This window comes from Odocoileus virginianus, chromosome 17 (genome assembly GCF_023699985.2).
Source record: "Odocoileus virginianus isolate 20LAN1187 ecotype Illinois chromosome 17, Ovbor_1.2, whole genome shotgun sequence".
Classification (NCBI taxonomy): Eukaryota; Metazoa; Chordata; class Mammalia; order Artiodactyla; family Cervidae; genus Odocoileus; species Odocoileus virginianus.
The window spans coordinates 2677087-2697417 of record NC_069690.1 but is presented as its reverse complement, the minus strand read 5'-3'; the positions used below and the strand labels follow the sequence as shown (position 1 = coordinate 2697417).

At 39.8% G+C, this 20331-nt stretch overlaps 1 pseudogene; it reads left to right on the top strand.

The window, feature by feature from the left end:
* The first annotated feature begins 15502 nt into the window (after positions 1-15502).
* LOC110133118 (monocyte to macrophage differentiation factor-like) lies at positions 15503-16371 on the top strand (annotated as a pseudogene).
* Positions 16372-20331: the final 3960 nt, after the last annotated feature.

Here is a 20331-nt window from a genome sequence, read left to right as displayed (position 1 = left end):
AGCAAGCTCTGGGAGTTGGTGATGGACAGGGAAGCCTGGTGAGCTGTAGTCAATGGGGTTGCAAAGAGTCAGCCACAACTGAGTGACTGAACTGAACGGAACTGATAGAAACTCTGTTACTTCCTGTCTCAACAGAAAAATCCTACATTTGTTCTCATATCTGTTTATGCATGTAGAAGTTTTTTTTTGTTTGTTTGTTTGTTTTTTGTTTTTTTTTAATCTGCTTTTGGTACCTTCTGAAAATAAAAGAAGGAAATGAGTGATCTAGTTATATCTATATTTTGTGTTTAGTAACTTCTAACATTAAAATATCTCAACATTTATGATACACACACACAGGGTCTTGCATCTGACAATCAAATAAACAAATAGGAAAATGAAGGACGGCTAAGATGGAACACAGGTGGATTATAAAAATATGCTGTCTTTGATTTTTGTTTTTTGTTTCTGATTTTCCTTTGGCTCAATAGCAATGCACACTTTCAAAAGTAACATTGCCTTTACTCAGGCCCAATACATTGGAAGAGAGCCCGTGAGAGCATTGTTGATGATTGAATTCCCACAGCTTTCAAAATCCTATTTTCCCTCACTGAAGCTGTCAGCCCTCAAAGACAGAAACTGTAGATTGCTAATACATGGCTGAAGTCTAAGTGGTACAGCACATTTTTTGGTCTTGAGAAAATTGAATAGCAAATCCCAAACTGCCTATAGCTTGCCTTGCAGTAGTTTCATATTCAGAAATCAAGAGGAATGTCTGATTGGAAAATTTATGGCTGATGGAACCTAAGTAGAGTGACAAAGGCTCATATGCAGAACCTGTAAACAAATCTCAAGTGAAGGCATTACCCAAGCCAATAGATTTTTTACCTTGGGCTAAGGGGTAAAGAGACATATTTCAAAGTTAACAAACCAATACATAAAACCATTCTTGTGCAGCATAGGCTGCATTTCTCAGCTTTATTTAAATTGCTCTTCTCTTAAGGAAGGGTCTTCCCAGGTTTCTCAGTGGTAAAGAATCCTCCTGTCAATATAGAAGGCACAGGTTCAATCACTGGGTCAGGAAGATCTCTTGGAGGATGAAATGGCAAATGACTCCTGTATTCTTGCCTGGAGAATCCCACAGACAGAGAGGCCAGGTAGGCTACAGTACTTTACAGACTCATTGCAAAGAGTCAAACACAACTGAGACTGAGCAAGCATGCATGTACTTCTAAGGGAGATCAGAAGTCAATATTCAATGTGTGTGTGCATGTGAGTGTATTCATGCCTTGGTATTTTTATAATTTTTTAACCTTAAACCCTTTTAGTTATTTATATTGGCTTCTTCAATTTAAAATGCATACACACACGTATACAAATATATGTGCACACTAAATCGCCTCAGTCGTGTCAGACTCTTTGCAAATCTGTGGACTATGGCCTGCCAGGCTCCTCTGTCCATGGGATTCTCCAGACACAAATACTGGAATGAGTTGCCATGGCCTCCCCAAGGGATATTCTCGACCCAGGGATAGAACTTGCATCTGTTATGTTGGGATGCAGGTTCTTTACCACTAATGCCACCTGGGAAGCCCATATACACTCTATACTAAGTGGAATTTTAGGGTCACAGTGAAATTAAACAAAATATATGGAGAGTTTTCATATATCCTGAGAAGTCCACCAACAAGACTCCCCCCATCAATATCCCACACTATAGAGGTATATTTGTTACAATCAGTAAGCCTACATTATTACCCAAAGTCGATAATTTGCATTATGATAAACTCTTGGTGTTACACATTGTATGATTTGGACATATATATAATGACATATATAAATAAACCATTGTAGTGTCATACAGAATATTCTGTCTCTGTATTCTGGTTATATATCCCTCTCCATTTCCTAGCAACTATTGGAAACACCTGATCTTTTTATTGTCTCCATAGGTTTACCTCTTCCAAATTGTCATTTGGTTGGAATCACAGTACATAACTTTTCTTATTGGCTTCTTTTAGTAATATATATTTAAGTTTCCTCGCTATATTATCATGACTTGGTAGGGCATTTATATTTAGCACTGAATAATATTCCATTGCCTGGATGTACCACAATCAATCTATCCATTCTCCTATTAAAGTAACCTACTGTATGTTAGTTGTTCCCAAGTTTTGATAATTGTAAATGAGGCTGCTATAAATATCCATGTGCAAGTTTTGTGTAGACATAAGTTTTTCATGCATTTGAGCACAATCATTGGATTCTCTTCTACAGTAAGAGTGTGTTTCTCTTTGTAAGAAACCAGCAATCTGTCTTCCAAAGGAGCTCTACAATTTTGCATTCGCATCTGGAATAAATGAGAGTTCCACATCCTCAGCATTATTCAGCATTGTCAATGATTTGAATTTTTACCATTCTAATAGGTGTGTGATACTCAATATTGCTTTATTTTGCTTTTCCATAATGATGTGATATGTAAAGTATTTTCATATGCTTATTTACCATCTATCTATCTTCTTTGATGAGATGCTTTGTACATCTTTAAATCAGCTTGTCTATTTCCTTATTGTTGAATTTTTGTGTTCTTTGTATCCAGTAACAGTCTTCGTCTGATATATCTTTTGCAATTTTTTTTTCTCCCAGCCTGTGGCTTATCCTCTCATTCTCTTCATAGTATTTTCTGCAGAACTAAATTTTTGTTTTAATAAAGTTTGCTAATCAATTATTTCTTTCATGGATTGTGTTTTGGTATTGCATCTGAACAGTCACAACTATAGGAAAGGTCATACAAATTTATTCTGGTGTTATCTACTAGGATTTTTATACTTGTATTTTATATTATGTTCACAATCTACTTTGAGTAATTTTTACTGAGTATAATGACTATGTATCATTTTCCTTCATTTATTTGTGTAGAGATATCTAGTTACTTCAGCCCACACCATTTATTGAAAAGATTATCTTTGCTCCATTGTATAACTTTGCTCCATCATCAAAGATGAAATGAGTGCTTTTATTTTTTTTTTCCATTTACATTTATTTTTTAAATTTTTATTTATTTATTTTTTATTAGTTGGAGGCTAATTACTTTACAATATTGTAGTGGTTTTTGTCATACATTGACAAGAATCAGCCATGGTTTTACATGTATTCCCCATCCCGATTCCCCCTCCCACCTCCCTCTCCACCGGATTCTTCTGGGTCTTCCCAGTACACCAGGTCCGAGCACTTGTCTCATGCATCCAACCTGGGCTGGTAATCTGTTTCACCCTAGATAATAAGCATGTTTTGATGCTGTTCTCTTGAAACATCCCACCCTCGCCTTCTCCCAGAGTCCAAAAGTCTGTTCTATACATCTGTGTCTCTTTTTCTGTTTTGCATATAGGGATATTGTTACCATCTTTCTAAATTCCATATATATGTGTTAGTATACTGTAATGGTCTTTATCTTTCTGGCTTACTTCACTCTGTATAATGGGCTCCAGTTTCCTCCATCTCATTAGAACTGATTCAAATGAATTCTTTTTAATGGCTGAGTAATATTCCATGGTGTATATGTACCACAGCTTCCTTATCCATTTGTCTGCTGATGGGCATCTAGGTTGCTTCCATGTCCTGGCTACTATAAACAGTGCTGCGATGAACATTGGGGTGCACGTGTCTCTTTCAGATCTGGTTTCCTCGGTGTGTATGCCCAGAAGTGGGATTGCTGGGTCATATGGCAGTTCTATTTCCAGTTTTATAAGAAATCTCCACACTGTTTTCCATAGTGGCTGTACTAGTTTGCATTCCCACCAACAGTGTAAGAGGGTTCCCTTTTCTCCACACCCTCTCCAGCATTTATTGCTTGTAGACTTTTGGATAGCAGCCATCCTGACTAGAGTGTAATGGTACCTCATTGTGGTTTTGATTTGCATTTCTCTGATAATGAGTGATATTGAGCATCTTTTCATGTGTTTTTAGCCATCTGTATGTCTTCCTTGGAGAAATGTCTGTTTAATTCTTTGGCCCATTTTTTGATTGGGTCATTTATTTTTCTGGAGTTGAGCTGGAGGAGTTGCTTGTATATTTTTGTTCAATTCAGTCACTCAGTTATGTGCAACCCTTTGGAACCCCATAGAATGCAGCATGTCAGGCTTCCCTGTCCATTACCGACACCTGGAGTTTGCTCAAGCTCACATCCATCGAGTCAGTGATGCCACCCAACCATCTCATCCTCTGTCATCCAACTCTTTCTGCCTTCAATTTTCCCCAGCATCAGGTTCTTTTCCAATGAGTCAGTTCTTCTCCTCAGGTGGCCAAAGTATTGAAGCTTAAGCTTCAACATCAGTCCTTCCAGTGAATATTCAGGACCAATTTCCTTTAGGATTGACTGGCTTGATCTCCTTGCAGTCTAAAGGACTATCAAGAATCCTCTCCAACATCATAGTTCAAAAGCATCAATTCTTAAGTGCTCAACTTTCTTTATGGTCCAACTCTCACATCCATACATGAGAAATGGAAAAAAAATATCCTTGTCTATATGGAAGTTTGTTAGTAAAGAAATGTTTCCACTTTTTAACATGCTGTCTAGGTTGGTCATAGCTTTTCTTCCAAGAAACAAGTGTCTTCTAATTCTATAGCTGCAGTCACAATCTGCAGTGATTTTCGAGCTCAAGAAAATGAAGTTTGCCACTGTTTCCATTGTTCCACCATCTATTTGCATATAGAGATGGGACTGATGCCACAATCTGAGTTTTTTAAATGTTGAATTTGAAGCCAGCTTTTTCACTCTCCTCTTTCACTTTCATCAAGAGGTTCCTTAGTTCCTCTTCATTTTCTGCTGTAATGGTGGTGGCATCTGCATATCTGAGATTATTGGTATTTCTGATTCCAGCTTGTGCTTCATCCAGCCCAGAATTTTGCATGATTTACTCATTCTGCATATAAGTTAAATAAGCAGGGTGACAATATACAGCTTTGACATACTCCTTTTCCAATTTGGAACCAGTCTGTTGATCCATGTCCAGTTCTAACTGTGGCTTCTGGACCTGCATACAGACTTCTCAGGAGGCAGGTAGGGTGGTCTGGTATTCCCAACTCTTGAATAGTTTTCCACAGTAAGTTGTGATCCACACAGTCAAAGGCTTTAACATAGTCAGTAAGCAGATTTTTTTTTTTTTCTTGAATTATCTTGCTTTTTCTATGGTCCAAAGGATGTTGGCAATTTGATCTCTGGTTCATCTGCCTTTTCTAAATCCAGCTTGAACATTTGGAAGTTCTCAATTCATGTACTGTTGAGGCCTAACTTGGAGAATTTTGAGCATTACTTTGCTAGTGGGTGAGATGAGTGCAATTGTTTGGTAGTTTGAGCAATCTTTGGCATTGTTTCTTTGGGATTGGAATGAAAACTGACCTTTTCCAGTCCTGTGGCCACTGCTGAGTTTTCCAAATTTGCTGATATATTGAGTGCAACACTTTCACAGCATCATCTATTAGGTTTTGAAATAGCTCAACTAGAATTCCATCACCTCAACGAGCTTTGTTTGTAGGGATGTTTCCTAAAGTCAACTTGGTTTTGCATTCCAGAATGTCTGGCTCTAGGTGACTGATCACTTATCTGGGTTATGAAGATATTTTTTGTATAGTTCTTCTGTGTACTCTTGACACCTCTTAATATCTTTTGCTTGTGTTAGGTCCATACAATTTCTGTCCTTATTGTGCCCATCTTTGCATGAAATGTTCTCTTCTTATCTGTAATTTTCTTGAAGATCTCTAGTCTTTCCCATTCTGTTCTTTTCCTTTACTTCTTTGCACTGATCACTGAGAAAGGCTTTCTTTTTTTTTTTATTTTTTTATTTTTATTAGTTGGAGGCTAATTGCTTTACATCATTACAGTAGTTTTTGTTATACATTGAAATGAATTAGCCATGGATTTACATGTATTCCCCATCCCAGTCCCCCCTCCCACCTCCCTCTCCACCTGATCCCTCTGGGTCTTCCCAGTGCACCAGGCCCTAACACTTGCCTCATGTACCCAACCTGGGCTGGTTATCTGTTTCACCCTAAATAATATACATGTTTCAATGCTGTTCTCTTGAAACATCCCACCCTCGCCTTCTCCCAGAGTCCACAAGTCTGTTCTTATCTCTCCTTGCTATACTTGGGAACTCGGCATCCAAATGGGTGTCTCTTTTCTTTTCTCCTTTTTCCTTTAGCTTCTCTTCTTTTCTCAGCTGTTTGTAAGGCCTCCTCAGACAACCACTTTTCCATTTTCCGTTTCTTTTTCTTGGAGATGGTTTTGACCATCTTGTTGTACAGGTTGTGTCCTGTATAACATCACAAATCTCTGTTCATAGTTCTTCAGAGACTCTGTCTATCAGAAGTAATCCTTTGAATCTATTTGTTACTTCCACTGTACAATCGTAAAAGATTTGATTTAGGTCATACCTGAGTGGTCTAGTGGTTTTCCCTTCTATCTTCAATTTAAGTCTGAATTTTTGAATAAGGAGTTCAGGCTCTGATGCACGGTCAGCTCCTGTCTTGTTTTTGCTGACTGTGTAGAGCTTGTCAATCTGTGACTGCAAAAAATAGGATCAATCTAATTTGAGTATTGATCATTTGGTGATGTCCATGTGTAGAGTCATCATTTGTATTGTTGGAAGAGGGTGTTTGCTATGATAAATGTGTTCTCTTGGCAAAACTCTGATAGCCGTTGTCCTGTTTCATTTCAGACTCTGAGGTCAAACTTTCCTGTTACTCTGGTTAACTCTTGACTTCCTACTTTTGCACTCCAGTCCGCTATGAGGAAAAGGACATCTTTTTTAGATATTAGTTCTAGAAGGTCTTCTGGGTCATCACTGAACCATTCAACTTCAGCTTCTTTGGCATTAGTGGTTGAAGCATAGACTTGGATTACTGTGATATTGAATGGTTTTTCTTGGAAACAAACAGAAATCATTCTGTCATTTTTGAGATTTCATGCAAGTACTCTTCGGACTCTTTTGCTGACTATGAGGTCTACTCCATTTCTTCTATGGGATTCTTGCCCACAGTAGCAGATATAATGGTCATCTGAATTAAATTTGCCCATTGCAGTTCATTTTGCTTCACTGATTCCTTAATTTTCGATGTTCATTCTTGCCATCTCCTGTTTGACCACTTCCAATTCTGTGACAGTGCAGGAGCAGTCGAAAGGAGCTACCCCACGTCCGAGGTCAGGGGCAGTGGCCTAGAGGAGCAACTCCATGTCCAAGGAGCAGTGGGTACGCAGATGCAGGAGGGCCAAGAGGAGCTATTCCACCTTTAAGGTCAGAAAGGGCGACCTTGTCCAAGGTAAGGAGCAGCAGCTGCACTTTGCTGGAGCAGCTGTGAAGAGATACCCCACGTCCAAGGTAAGAGAAACCCCAGTAAGATGGTAGGTGTTGTGAGAGGGCATCAGAGGGCAGACACACTAAAACCATAATCACAGAAAACTAGCAAATCTGATCACAGGACCACAGCCTTGTCTAACTCAGTGAAACTAAACCATGCCGTGTGGGGCCACCCAAGATGGGCGGGTCATGGTGGAGAGGTCTGACAGATGTGGTCCACTGGAGTAGGGAATGGCAAACCACTTCAGTATTCTTGCCTTGAGAACCCCATGAACAGTATGAGAAGGCAAAATGATAGGATACTGAAAGAGAAACTCCCTAGGTTGATAGGTGCCCAAAATGCTATTGAAGATCAGTGAAGAAACAACTCCAGAAAGAACGAAGGGATGGAGGCAAAGCAGAAACAATACACAGTTGTGGATGTGACTGGTGATAGAAGCAAGGTCTGATGTTGTAAAGAGCAATATTGTATAGGAACCTGGAGTGGTAGGTCCATGAATCAAGGCAAATTGGAAGTGGTCAAATAGGAGATGGCAAGAGTGCATGTCGACATTCTAGGAATCAGCCAACTAAAATGGACTGGAACAGGTGAATTTAAATCAGATGACCATTGCATCTACTACTGTGGGCAGGAATCTCTTAGAAGAAATGGAGCACCATTCATGGTCAACAAAAGAGTCTGAAATGCAGTACTTGGATGCAATCTCAAAAATGACAGAATGACCTCTGTTCGTTTCCAAGGCAAACCATTCCATAGCATGGTAATCCAAGCCTATGCCCCAACCAGTAATGCTGAAGAAGCTGAAGCTGAATGGTTTTATGAAGACCTACGAGACCTTTTAGAACTAACACCCCCCAAAATATGTCATTTTCTTTCTTTATTTTTTTTTCTTTCTTTTTTTCTTTTTAATGTCGTTTTCATTATAGGGGGCTAGAATGCAAAAGTAGGCAGTCAAGAAAAACCTGGAGTAACAGACAAATTTGGCCTTGGAGTATGGAATGAAGCAGGGCAAAGGCTAGTAGAGTTTTGCCAAGAGAACACACTGGTCATAACATACACCCTCTTCCAACAACACAAGAGAAGACTCAACACATGAATATCACCAGATGGTCAACACCAAAATTAGACTGATGATATTCTTCACAGCCAAAGAAGAAGAAGCTCTATATAGTTAGCAAAAATAAGACTGGGAAATGACTGTGTCTCAGATCATGAGCTCCTTATTGCCAAATTCAGACTAAAATTGAAGAAAGTAGGGAAAACTACTACACCATTCAGGTATGACCTAAATCAACTCCCTTATGATTATGCAGTAGAAGTGAGAAACAGGTTTAAGGGACTAGATCTGATAGAGAGCATGATTAACTATGGGTGGAGGTTCATGACATTGTACAGCAGACAGGGATCAAGAACATCCCCATGGAAAAGAAATGCAAAAAAGCAAAATGGCTGTCTGAGGAGGCCTTACAAATAGCTGTGAAAAGAAGAGAAGTGAAAAGCAAAGGAGAAAAGGAAAGATAAACCCATTTGAATGCAGAGTTCCAAAGAATAGAAAGGAGATATAAGAGTGCCTTCCTCAGTGATCAATGCAAAGAAATAGAGGAAAACAACAAAATGGGAAAGACTAGAGATCTCTTCAAGAAAATTAGAGATACAAAGGGAACATTTCATGCAAAGATGGGTTCGATAGAGGACAGAAGTGATATTGACCTAACAGAAGTAGAAGATATTAAGAAGAGGTGGCAAGAATACACAGAAGAACTGTACAAATAAGATCTTCATGACTCAGATAAGCATGATGGTGTGATCACTCACCTAGAACCAGACATCCTGGAATGTGAAGTCAAGTGGGCCTTAGAAAGCATCACTATGAACAAAGCTAGTGGAGGTGATGGAATTCCAGTTGAGCTATTTCCAATCCTGAAAGATGATGCTGTGAAAGTACTGCAGTAAATATGTCAGCAAATTTGGAAAACTCAGCAGTGGCCACAGGACTGGAAAAGGTGAGTTTTCATTCCAAACCCAAAGAAAGGCAATGCCAAAGATTGTTCAAACTACCGCACAATTACACCCATCTCCAACACTAGTAAAGTAATGCTCAAAATTCTCCAAGCAAGGCTTCAGCAATACATGAACCATAAACTTCTGGGTGTTCAAGCTGGTTTTAGAAAAGGCAGAGGAATCAGAGATCAAATTGCCAACATCTGCTGGATCATTGAAAAAGCAAGAGAGTTCCTGAAAAACATCTAGTTCTGCTTTATTGACTATGCCAAAGCCTTTGACTGTGTGGATCACAATAAACTGTGGAAAATTATGAAAGAGATGGGAATACCAGAATACCTGACCTGTCTCTTGAGAAACCTATATGCAGGTCAGGAAGCAACAGTTAGAATTGGACATAGAACAGACTGGTTCCAAATTGGAAAAGGAGTACGTCAAGGCTGTATATTGTCACCCTACTTATTTAACTTATATGAAGAGCACATCATGAGAAATGCTGGGCTGGAAGAAGCACAGGCTAGAATCAAGATTGCCTGGAGAAATATCAATAACCTCAGATATGCAGATGACACCACCCTTATGGCAGAAAGTGAAGAGGAACTAGAAAGCCTCTTGATGAAAGTGAAAGAGGAGAGTGAAAAAGTTGTCTTAAAGCTCAACATTCAGAAAACTGAGATCATGGCACCTGGTCTCATCACTTTATGGGAAATAGATGGGGCAACAGTGGAAACAGTGTCAGACTTTATTTTTGGGGGCTCCAAAATCACTAAAGATTGTTTTTTTTCTGCCATGAAGTTAAAAGATGCTTGCTCCTTGGAAGGAAAGTTATGACAAACTTAGATAGCATATTAAAAAGCAGAGACATTACTTTATCAACAAAGGTCCATCTAGTCAAGGCTACGGTTTTTCCAGTGATCATGTATGGATGTGAGAGTTGGACTGTGAAGAAAGCTGAGTGCTGAAGAATTAATGTTTTTGAACTGTGGTGTCGGAGAAGACTCTTGAGAGTCCCTTGGACTGCAAGAAGATCCAACCAATCTATCCTAAAGGAGACCAGTCCTGGGTGTTCATTGGAAGGACTGATGCTGAAGCTGAAACTCCAGTACTTTGGCCACCTCATGTGAAGAGTTGACTCATTGGAAAATACCCTGATGCTGGGAGGGATTGGGGGCAGGAGGAGAAGGGGATGACACAGGATGAGAATGGCTGGATGGTGTCACCGACTCGAGGCACATGAGTTTGAGTAAATTCCAGGAGTTGTTTATGGACAGGGAGGCCTGGCATGCTGCCATTCATGGGGTTGCAGAGTCAGACACTACTGAGCGACTGAACTGAACTGAACTGGTGGACCTAACATTCCAGGTTGGAGTATGCAATATTGTTATTTACAGCATTGGACTTATTTCCATCACCAGTCACATCCATATGGAGGTGTTGTTTTCATTTTGACTTCATGTTGTCATTGTCTGGAGTTATTTTTCCACTCTTTTCCAGTAACTTATTGGTCACCTTCCAATTTGGGGGATTTCATCTTTCAGTGTCATATCTTTTTTCCTTTTCATACTGTTCATGGAGTTCTCAAGGAAAGAATACAGAGGTGGTTTGCCATTCCCTTCTCCAGTGGACCACATTTTGTCGGAACTCTCCACCATGACCCATCCTTATTTGGTGACTTGATAAGGCATGGCTCAGTTTCATTGAGTTAGACAAGCCTGTGATCTATGTGATCAGTTTGGTTAGTTTTCTGGAATTGTGATTTTGATTATTTCTGCCTGTCTTCCCTCTGATGAATAAGGATAAGAGGCTTGTGGAAGCTTCCTGATGGAAGAGACTGACTGTCTCTTGTTCTGGGTCTTATTCTCATGGGCAGGGCCATGGACAGTAAATCTTTAATACAATTTTCTATTGATGGGTGTGACTGTGTTCTCTGTCTGTTCTTTGGCCTGAGGCCAAACTATGGTATGGGTAATCACAGTAAGAGGCCTCCTCCACAAGGACTTATGCATGCACTGCTGTATTCATTGCTCCAACCCTGCAGCAGGCTACTGTCCACTCTTGCCTATGCTGTAGACTCCTGGACACTCACAGGCAAATCTGGTTCAGTCTCTTGTGGGGACACTGCTCCTTTGTCCTTGTTCCTGGTGCACACAAGGTTTTGTTTTTGGCCTCCAAGAGTCTGTTTCCCCAGTCCTGTGGAATTTCTGTAGTCAAATCTCACTGACCTTCAAAGTCAAATTCTCAGTGTTCCTTTGCCAGATCTCCAGAATGATAAATCTGTTGTGGATCCTAGAACTTTCTTTACAGTGTGAAAATTTCTTTGGCATAACTGTTCTGCAGTTTGTGGGTCATCTGCCCAGCAGCTCTATGGTGGAGCTAATGGTAATCTCCTCCAAGAGGGCTTATGCCACACACTGTGTACCCCAGGTCCTTTGCAGCCAGAGCCCCTGTTCCCATTCCAGGTCACTGCTGACACATGCCTCTGCATGACATTCTCAGACACTCAAAGGCAGGTCTGGCTCAGTCTCTGTGGGGTCTCTGGGTCCTGGGGTATGCAAGGTTTTGTTTCAGCCCTCTGAACATCTCTCAGAGTACACTTATGGGACTTCTGAGCTCTCCACTCTCTCTCATTGGTCTATTTGTTTATTCTTTCACTAATATTACATTGTCCTCATTACTACAAACTGTATTGATTGTTACACCTTTATAGTAAGCCTTGAAATTTTGTAGTCCAGTTTTTCCACTTTGTTTCTCTCCTCCAATATGTGTCAATTATTCTGTCTTTGCCTCTACATGTACACTCTGGAATTAATTTATCAATATCCACAAAGTCACTTAGTGAAATTTTTATTTGGTTCACATTGAAACTGTAGTTTAATTTGGGAAGAACTGATGCACTGACAAATTGAGGTTTTGCACAGAAGCTGTCTTATTTATGCAGGTCATTTAGTTCTTCCATCAATTTTATAATTTCTCATATGCATCTTGGACATATATTTTAAGATTTACACCAAAGTATTTCAGTTTTTAGGATACTGATATAAATGTTATTTTGTTTTTAATTTTAAATTATACTTCTTTGTTGCTCTTGTATTTTTCACAGAACTAGAACAAATAATTTCACAATTTGTATTGAAATACAAAAAACCTCGAATAGCAAAAGTAATCCTGAGAAAGAAGAATGGAACTGGAGGAATCAATCTGCCTGACTTCAGACTATACTACAAAGCAACAGTCATCAAGACAGTATGGTACTGGCACAAAGACAGAAATATAGATCAGTGGAACAGAATAGAAAGCCCAGAGATAAATCCACGAACCTATGGTCACCTTATCTTCGACAAAGGAGGCAAGGATATACAATGGAAAAAAGACAACCTCTTTAACAAGTGGTGCTGGGAAAACTGGTCAACCACCTGTAAAAGAATGAAACTAGAACACTTTCTAACACCATACACAAAAATAAACTCAAAATGGATTAAAGATCTAAATGTAAGACCAGAAACTATAAAACTCCTAGAGAAGAACATAGGCAAAACACTCTCCGACATAAATCGCAGCAGGATCCTCTATGACCCACATCCCAGAATTTTAGAAATAAAAGCAAAAATAAACAAATGGGACCTAATGAAACCTAAAAGCTTTTGCACAACAAAGGAAACTATAAGTAAGGTGAAAAGACAGCCCTCAGATTGGGAGAAAATAATAGCAAACGAAGCAACAGACAAAGGATTAATCTCAAAAATATGCAAGCAACTCCTCTAGCTCAACTCCAGAAAAATAAATGACCCAATCCAACAATGGGCCAAAGAACTCAACAGACATTTCTCCAAGGAAGACATACAGATGGCTAACAAACACATGAAAAGATGCTCAACATTACTCATCAGAGAAATGCAAATCAAAACCACAATGAGGTACCATTACATGCCAGTCAGGATGGCTGCTATCCAAAAGTCTACAAGCAATAAATGATGGAGAGGGTGTGGAGAAAAGGGAACCCTCTTACACTGTTGGTGGGAATGCAAATTAGTACAGCCACTATGGAAAACAGTGTGGAGATTTCTTAAAAAGCTGGAAATAGAACTGCCATATGACCCAGCAATCCCACTTCTGGGCATACACACCGAGGAAACCAGATCTGAAAGAGACACGTGCACCCCAATGTTCATCGCAGCACTGTTTATAATAGCCAGGACATGGAAGCAACCTAGATGCCCATCAGCAGACGAATGGATGAGGAAGCTGTGGTACATATACACCATGGAATATTACTCAGCCATTAAAAAGAATTCATTTGAATCAGTTCTAGTGAGATGGATGAAACTGGAGCCCATTATACAGAGAGAAGTAAGCCAGAAAGATAAAGACCATTACAATATATTAACACATATATATGGAATTTAGAAAGATGGTAACGATAACCCTATATGCAAAACAGAAAAAGAGACTCAGATGTATAGAACAGACTTGTGGACTCTGTGGGAGAAGGCAAGGGTGGGATGTTTCAAGAGAACAGCATTGAAACATGTATATTATCTAGGGTGAAACAGATCACCAGCCCAGGTTGGATGTATGAGACAAGTGCTCGGGCCTGGTGGACTGGGAAGACCCAGAGGGATCGGGTGGAGAGGGAGGTGGGAGGGGGTACCAGGATGAGGAATACGTGTAAATCCATGGCTTATTCATGTCAATGTATGACAAAACCCACTACAATATTGTAAAGTAATTAACCTCCAACTAATAAAAATAAATGGAAAAAAAAAAGAGAAAAAAAATAAAAATAAAAAGCTGGCTGAATTTTGCATGTTAAACTTGTATTCTGCAATCTTTCTATAAATACTTTTTAATTTCTCAATTTTTAAAAATTATTTTTTGGATTTTCTACAAGAGATAGTCAAGTTGTATTTGCAATAATACAGCTGCATTTATTCCTCCTAAATCGGTATACCTTTATTTCTTTTCATTGTATCATTGCATAGCTAGAACTTCCAGTATAATAATGAAGTGATGAGAGTGGACATCCCTGCCTCATTCAGATCTTATCAATAAAGCTTATCATTTCTCAACATTAAGCATGATGGTAGACAAGAGTTTTCCTGTAGATGTTCTTTATCAAGTTGAGGAAACCCCTTCAACTGCTTAAAGTTCTTTATCATCAAAGGTGGAGAATTTTCTAAACTACTTGTTTTGCATCTATTGTAATTATTTGATTTTTATTCCTTAGTCTGATATGATGGATTACATTAATTGGCTTTCTAATGTTGAACCAGCCTTGCATAACTTGAATAAATCTCACTTTGTTGTGGTAAATAATCTTTTGAAACATTGTTGGATTTGACTTGTTAATATGTTGCTTAGAGTTTTTGCCTTTATGTTCATGATGTATTTTGGTCTATGCATGTGTGTGTGTGAAGTCACTTCTTTAGTTCAGTTGCCCAGTCATGTCTGATTCTTCGTGACCCCATGGACTGCAGCACTGCAGACTTCCCTGTCCATCACCAAATACCAAAGCTTACTCAAACTCAGGTCAATCGATGGATTCCAGCCATCTCATCCTCTGTCATCCCCTACTCCTATTGCCTTCAACCTTTCTCAACATCAAGCTCTTTTCCAGTGAGTCAGTTATTTCCATCAGGTGGCCAAAGTATTGGAGATTCAGCTTCAACATCAGTCCTTCCAATGAATATTCAAGACTGATTTCATTTAGGATTAAATGGTTGGATCTTCTTGCACTCCAAGAGACTCTCAAGAATCTTCTCCAACACCACAGTTCAAAAGCATCAATTCTTCAGTGTTCAGCTTCCTTTATAGTGCAACTCTCACATCCATACATGACTACTCGAAAAATCATAGCTTTGACTAAACAGACCTTTGTTAGCAAAGTAATGTCTCTGCTTTTTAATATGCTCTTTAGATTTGTCATAGCTTTTCTTCAGTCGTGTCCAACTCTTTGTGACCCTATTGATTGTAGTCTACCAGGCTCCTCTGTCCACGCCATTCTCCAGGTAAGAATACTGGAGTGGGGTGCTTGGTCTAGCTCTGGCCCTGTCCTCATCCCCCAGCCTGGCCCACTCTGCCCCTGAACCACTGAGTGGTCCCCTGGGCATGCAGCAGCCTCCAGAGCAACCCCAGCTCATGAGGGCCACCTGCCCAGCTGCTGGCCCTGATGAAACGAAACTACCCACCCCCGGGGAGGAGAGGAGGATCAACGAGGTTCCAGAATCGATTCCAGCAGTTCATGAACCACTGGGCCCCGCCAAAGGCCATTAAAAGCCAACAGGTTACAAACATGCTGCTAACTGTTACATGCATGCTTTCCTCAATGTTCTGGCCATTGTGGGCAGAACCCTCCTTCACTGTCTCTCTGATGACTGCTGGGAAAAGAGAACAGCTTGGATCTATGGAATGGGCCCCTGTGCCCTCTTCATCATTTCCACAGATTTCACATCCTGTCATGGGAAAAGGGCAACATAAGGACAGTGGAGCATTGCTTTCACATGTATGATAGAATGGCTATCTATTTCTTCATTGCTGCATCTCACACTCCATGGGTAAATCTCCATGAACTTGGATCCCTGGCATCTCATGTGCATTGGTTTAGCTGGCTCATGGCAGCTGGAGGAACCATTTATGTATTTCTCTACCATGAAAAGCCTTCTGATGTAAACCAATCTCACATTCTTCCCCGGTTCCCTGATATGATTACTTCCTGGTCATCTCTGAGTACAAAGCACTAAGAAGAAGATGCATCCCCCTTGGCCATTCAGTTTGGCAGGTCTAATGGTTGAGCTCTTTATCTATTCCACTATGGGGTTTTCTCCAGCCTTGGTGGTAACATCAATGAACAACACCAATGGATTTCACAAACTTGCCTGCAGGGTTTAATTTTTTTGCCTGGGAGTTGTGTTCTTCAAGAGTGATGTCATCATTCCATTTCCCCATGCCATCTGGCACCTATTCATGGCCATGGCAGCTGCAATGCATTACTATGCCAATTGGAAATATCTTTACCAAAGTCCTACTGACTTTACGTGACATTTATGGTCAATCCTAAATTGGTCTCCAAACCAATATTGTTTCAATTATGGCACTTGGGAGTGCAATAAGAGCTGAAAATTGCACAGAGGAAGAAAAAAAAGAGGACAACTGCATTGACTTTCTTTATATCTTTTGAATATAATTATGAAAGTAGGAAAGCTGTGTTCTGAAAATGTCCCCCTCACAGCAAGTAAATAAAGTAGTGACTTAACTATTCATTCCATTTCACTCTCATGAACGACTCTGGAGATACTTGGCTAACTGAAGTCTACAAACCAGAATTTTGTATTTTAATTTTACAGATTTTACTACATGATTTTTCTAAATTACTAGACCAGATTGTAAAAGTCAGTGCAATAACAAAACTTCCTTAAGAGAAAATGATTCCTATCATTTTCCCACTAGTTGTGTAAAAAATCATTGACAGAACTTACACTACTTTTTACCATGTTTCATCTTAGCATGCTTGGTTATTTTTTAAAATAGGAACTTCAGTTCTTTGTAAATTTTTTAAAAAAATACTTCATTGAAGTGCATTTCTGTGGTTCTTCATTCTGTGAATTTTTGCAGCAATCTGTCAACATTCCACAAATGAACAAACATTATACTTCTTCTCTGACTATTTTATTAAGCATGGAGAAATTGCCAGTTTTTAAAAACTGAAACTTTTTCCAACACTTTCCTGCCAACCTCTGACTCTGAATTCCATGCTGCTTTGGGCCACATATTTGACCTAGTTTGGTTTCCCAGCAATAGAAAAGCATTTTGATATCACTAACTTTTTCAAAAGATTGAACTTTTTCTCTATGTCTTTGCCATGTCTCCTTCAGGGTCTTTTCCCACAGAAGATGAGTATCTAGTCTGTATTAAGAGAGGATTGCTGGCTTGGCCATCCACTGAATACTCCTGAAGAGCGTTATGAATTACAGTGAATAGTGGTCATGCCTATCTGGTGCCCAGTGGTTAAGTTATTGTCACTTAGCTTTATATTATTGGTTTGATAGTCATTTTAAGTTGTGGAACTAAATGCACAAATTCACATTTCTACCTTTCCTCTGCATCTCTTGATACACTTCTTATCATAGAAAAGTATTTAAAGCACTGTGTGACAAACTCATATGTCTATTGTCCATCAGTTATATCCTGGCTCAGTGGAGTGATATTTGATATGTTAGTTTTTATTTTCCTTCAATGTCTTATATTAAGATTAACATATTAGTTGCTTTTTGGTTAATCTCCTGTTGGTGTTTTAATAAATAGCCTTGCATTTAGATCTGGTGTTGATATTGCCTATTTTCTGGTGATGGGTTTGATCACTGGAATTGTTAGTTTGACAGTATATTGAACTCAGTTCATTGAAATTTTCTACTGATGTAGTTTTAAAGGAGGGCTTATTTTGTGTGTGCATATGTTTAGAACTCTGAGTTTGGTAAGTTATGTGGGAATGAGGAACAGAAGAACTGCCTTTGCTGCTGAATTCTTAAAATAGGCAAAAGTGAAAGTGATAGTCACTCAGTCATGTCCGACTCTTTGCAATGCCAAATAGGCAAGGTACCCAGTGAAAACACCAACCAGACCATCCCTTTTGCATGATTCTGAACATCTGGATGCCTCTTGTTTTATTGTGTAAATTTAATTTTAAGTATATTAACTTTTGTGGATTCGTTTGAAGTCTGCTCAAAAGTACCACTGTCAAAACCACTAAAGTGTAGGTAAAAATTTGTGCCATAGACTAAAATAAAATTGCTACCTGGACTTGCTAAAAAAGAAAAAAAAAAAGAAAAATACTGGAGTGGGTTGCCTGTCCTCCTCCAGGGAGTCTTCCTCACCAGGGATCAAACCTGGGTTTCTTACATTTCCTGCATTGGCAGGTGGGTTCTTTACCACTAGCACCACCTGGGAAGCCCATATTGATCTATGTGCACACTCACTCAGTTGTGTCCAACTGTTTGTGGCCATCTGAACTATAGCTCACCAGGCTGCTCTGTCTACAGGATTTCCCAGGATACTGGAGTGGGTTGACATTTCCTTCTCCAATATTGATTTATAATTGTGCTTTTTTCTTTTTTCTTTTTTACAATGTCTTTGAATGGTTTTAGTGTTTGGGTAATGCTGATCTGAAAGTTTGGGTTAAGAAGTACTGCCTCTGCTTCAGCATCTGGAAGATATTTGAGAATTGCTATATATTTTCCTTAAATATTTGGTGCAGTTTACTGGTAACCCATCATGCCACATCCAGCACAGTGGGTAAGAAAGACCTGAAATGGGGTGAGCACATAATGAAAAGAGAAACATATAACTTGGTGAGCAGGGAGTCAGGGGGCCCTCCTGCTCTCCATGGCAGGAAGATAAAATGATTCCTTTCAGCTCACACTTTTATTGGCAGAAGACACATGAGATCATTAGGGAATAGCTATACTGGGTGGTCTGATTAGCACACCATAAAGAGGGAGTAAAGTTAAAGCTCTGCTGTTAATCAGGAACATCTTATCTTTGTTTTTGTTTTTTTCCACGGGGACAGAGGCAAGGGTAGGCAGTGAAGTGGAGCAGAGAGCACATCCAGCCCCAAGAATGTCCATTCGGTATGCTTACTAGGACAGAAACAAGGGCACAGTTTGCTGCACGCTTGAGTCATGGAGCAGGTTCTGGTCTCTGCTCAGCCAGGCTGCAACATTTCACCCTTTTTTGACTGCAGGACTATCATGGTCAGTCCAGAATAATAATATAGGGCTCTTTTTTTGTGTTAAATTTGGATGTGCCCTGTTAGGATCAGGGAACCAGTGAGAACTGTTGGTCCAAATTGAAGGGGAAGGGCCAAACCAAGTTAGTTCAGTTCAGTCGCTCAGTCATGTCCAACTCTTCACAACCCCATGAACTGCAGCTTGCCAGGCTTCCCTGTCCATCACCAACTCCCGGAGTCCACCCAAACCTATGCCCATTGAGTTGGTGATGCCAAGTTAAGGGTCTACTTAATGGAGAGTGCTGCACTCAATATGCCAGCAAATTTGGAAAACTCAGCAGTGGCCACAGGACTGGAAAAGATCAGTTTTCATTCCAATCCTAAAGAAAGGCAATGCCAAAGAATGTTCAAACTACTACACAATTACACTTATCTCACACACTAGCAAAGTAATGTTCAAAATTCTCCAAGCCAGGCTTCAACAGTACATGAACCATGAACTTTCAGATGTCCAGGCTGGATTTAGAAAAGGCAGAGGCACCAGAAATCACATTGTCAACATCAGCTGAATCACTGAAAAAGCAAGAGAGTTCCAGAAAAACATCTACTTCTGTTTATTGACTTTACCAAAGCCTTTGTCTGTGTTTGTGTTAGTTGCTCAACTGTGTCTGACTCTTTGCAACCCCATAGACTGTAGCCCTACAGGCTCCTCTGTCCATGGGACTCTTCAGGCAAGAATACCGGACTGGCTTGCCACTCCCTTCCCCAGAGGATCTTTCCAACCCAGGGATCAAATCCTGGTCTCCTGCATGGCAGGCAGATTCTTTACTGTTTGAACTACAAGGAAGTCCTTAAAGCCTGTCTGTGTGGATCACAACAAACTTTGAAAACTTCTTCAAGAGATGGGGATACCAGACCACCTAACCTTCCTCCTGAGAAATCTGTATGCAGGTCAAGAAGCAACAGTTAGAATTAGACATGGAACAACAGACTGATTCCAAATCGGGAAAGGAGTGTGTCAAGATGGCATATTGTCACCCTGCTTATTTAACTTATATGCAGAGCACATCATGTGAAATGCCAGGCTGGATGAAGCACAAGCTGGAATCAAGATTGCCAGGAGAAATATCAATAACCATAGATATGCTGATGATGCCACCATTATGGCAGAAGCAAAGAAGGGATAAAGAGCCTCCTGATGAAATTGAAAGAGAAGAATGAAAAACTTGGCTTAAAACTCAACATTCAGAAAACTAAGATCATGACATCCAGTCCAA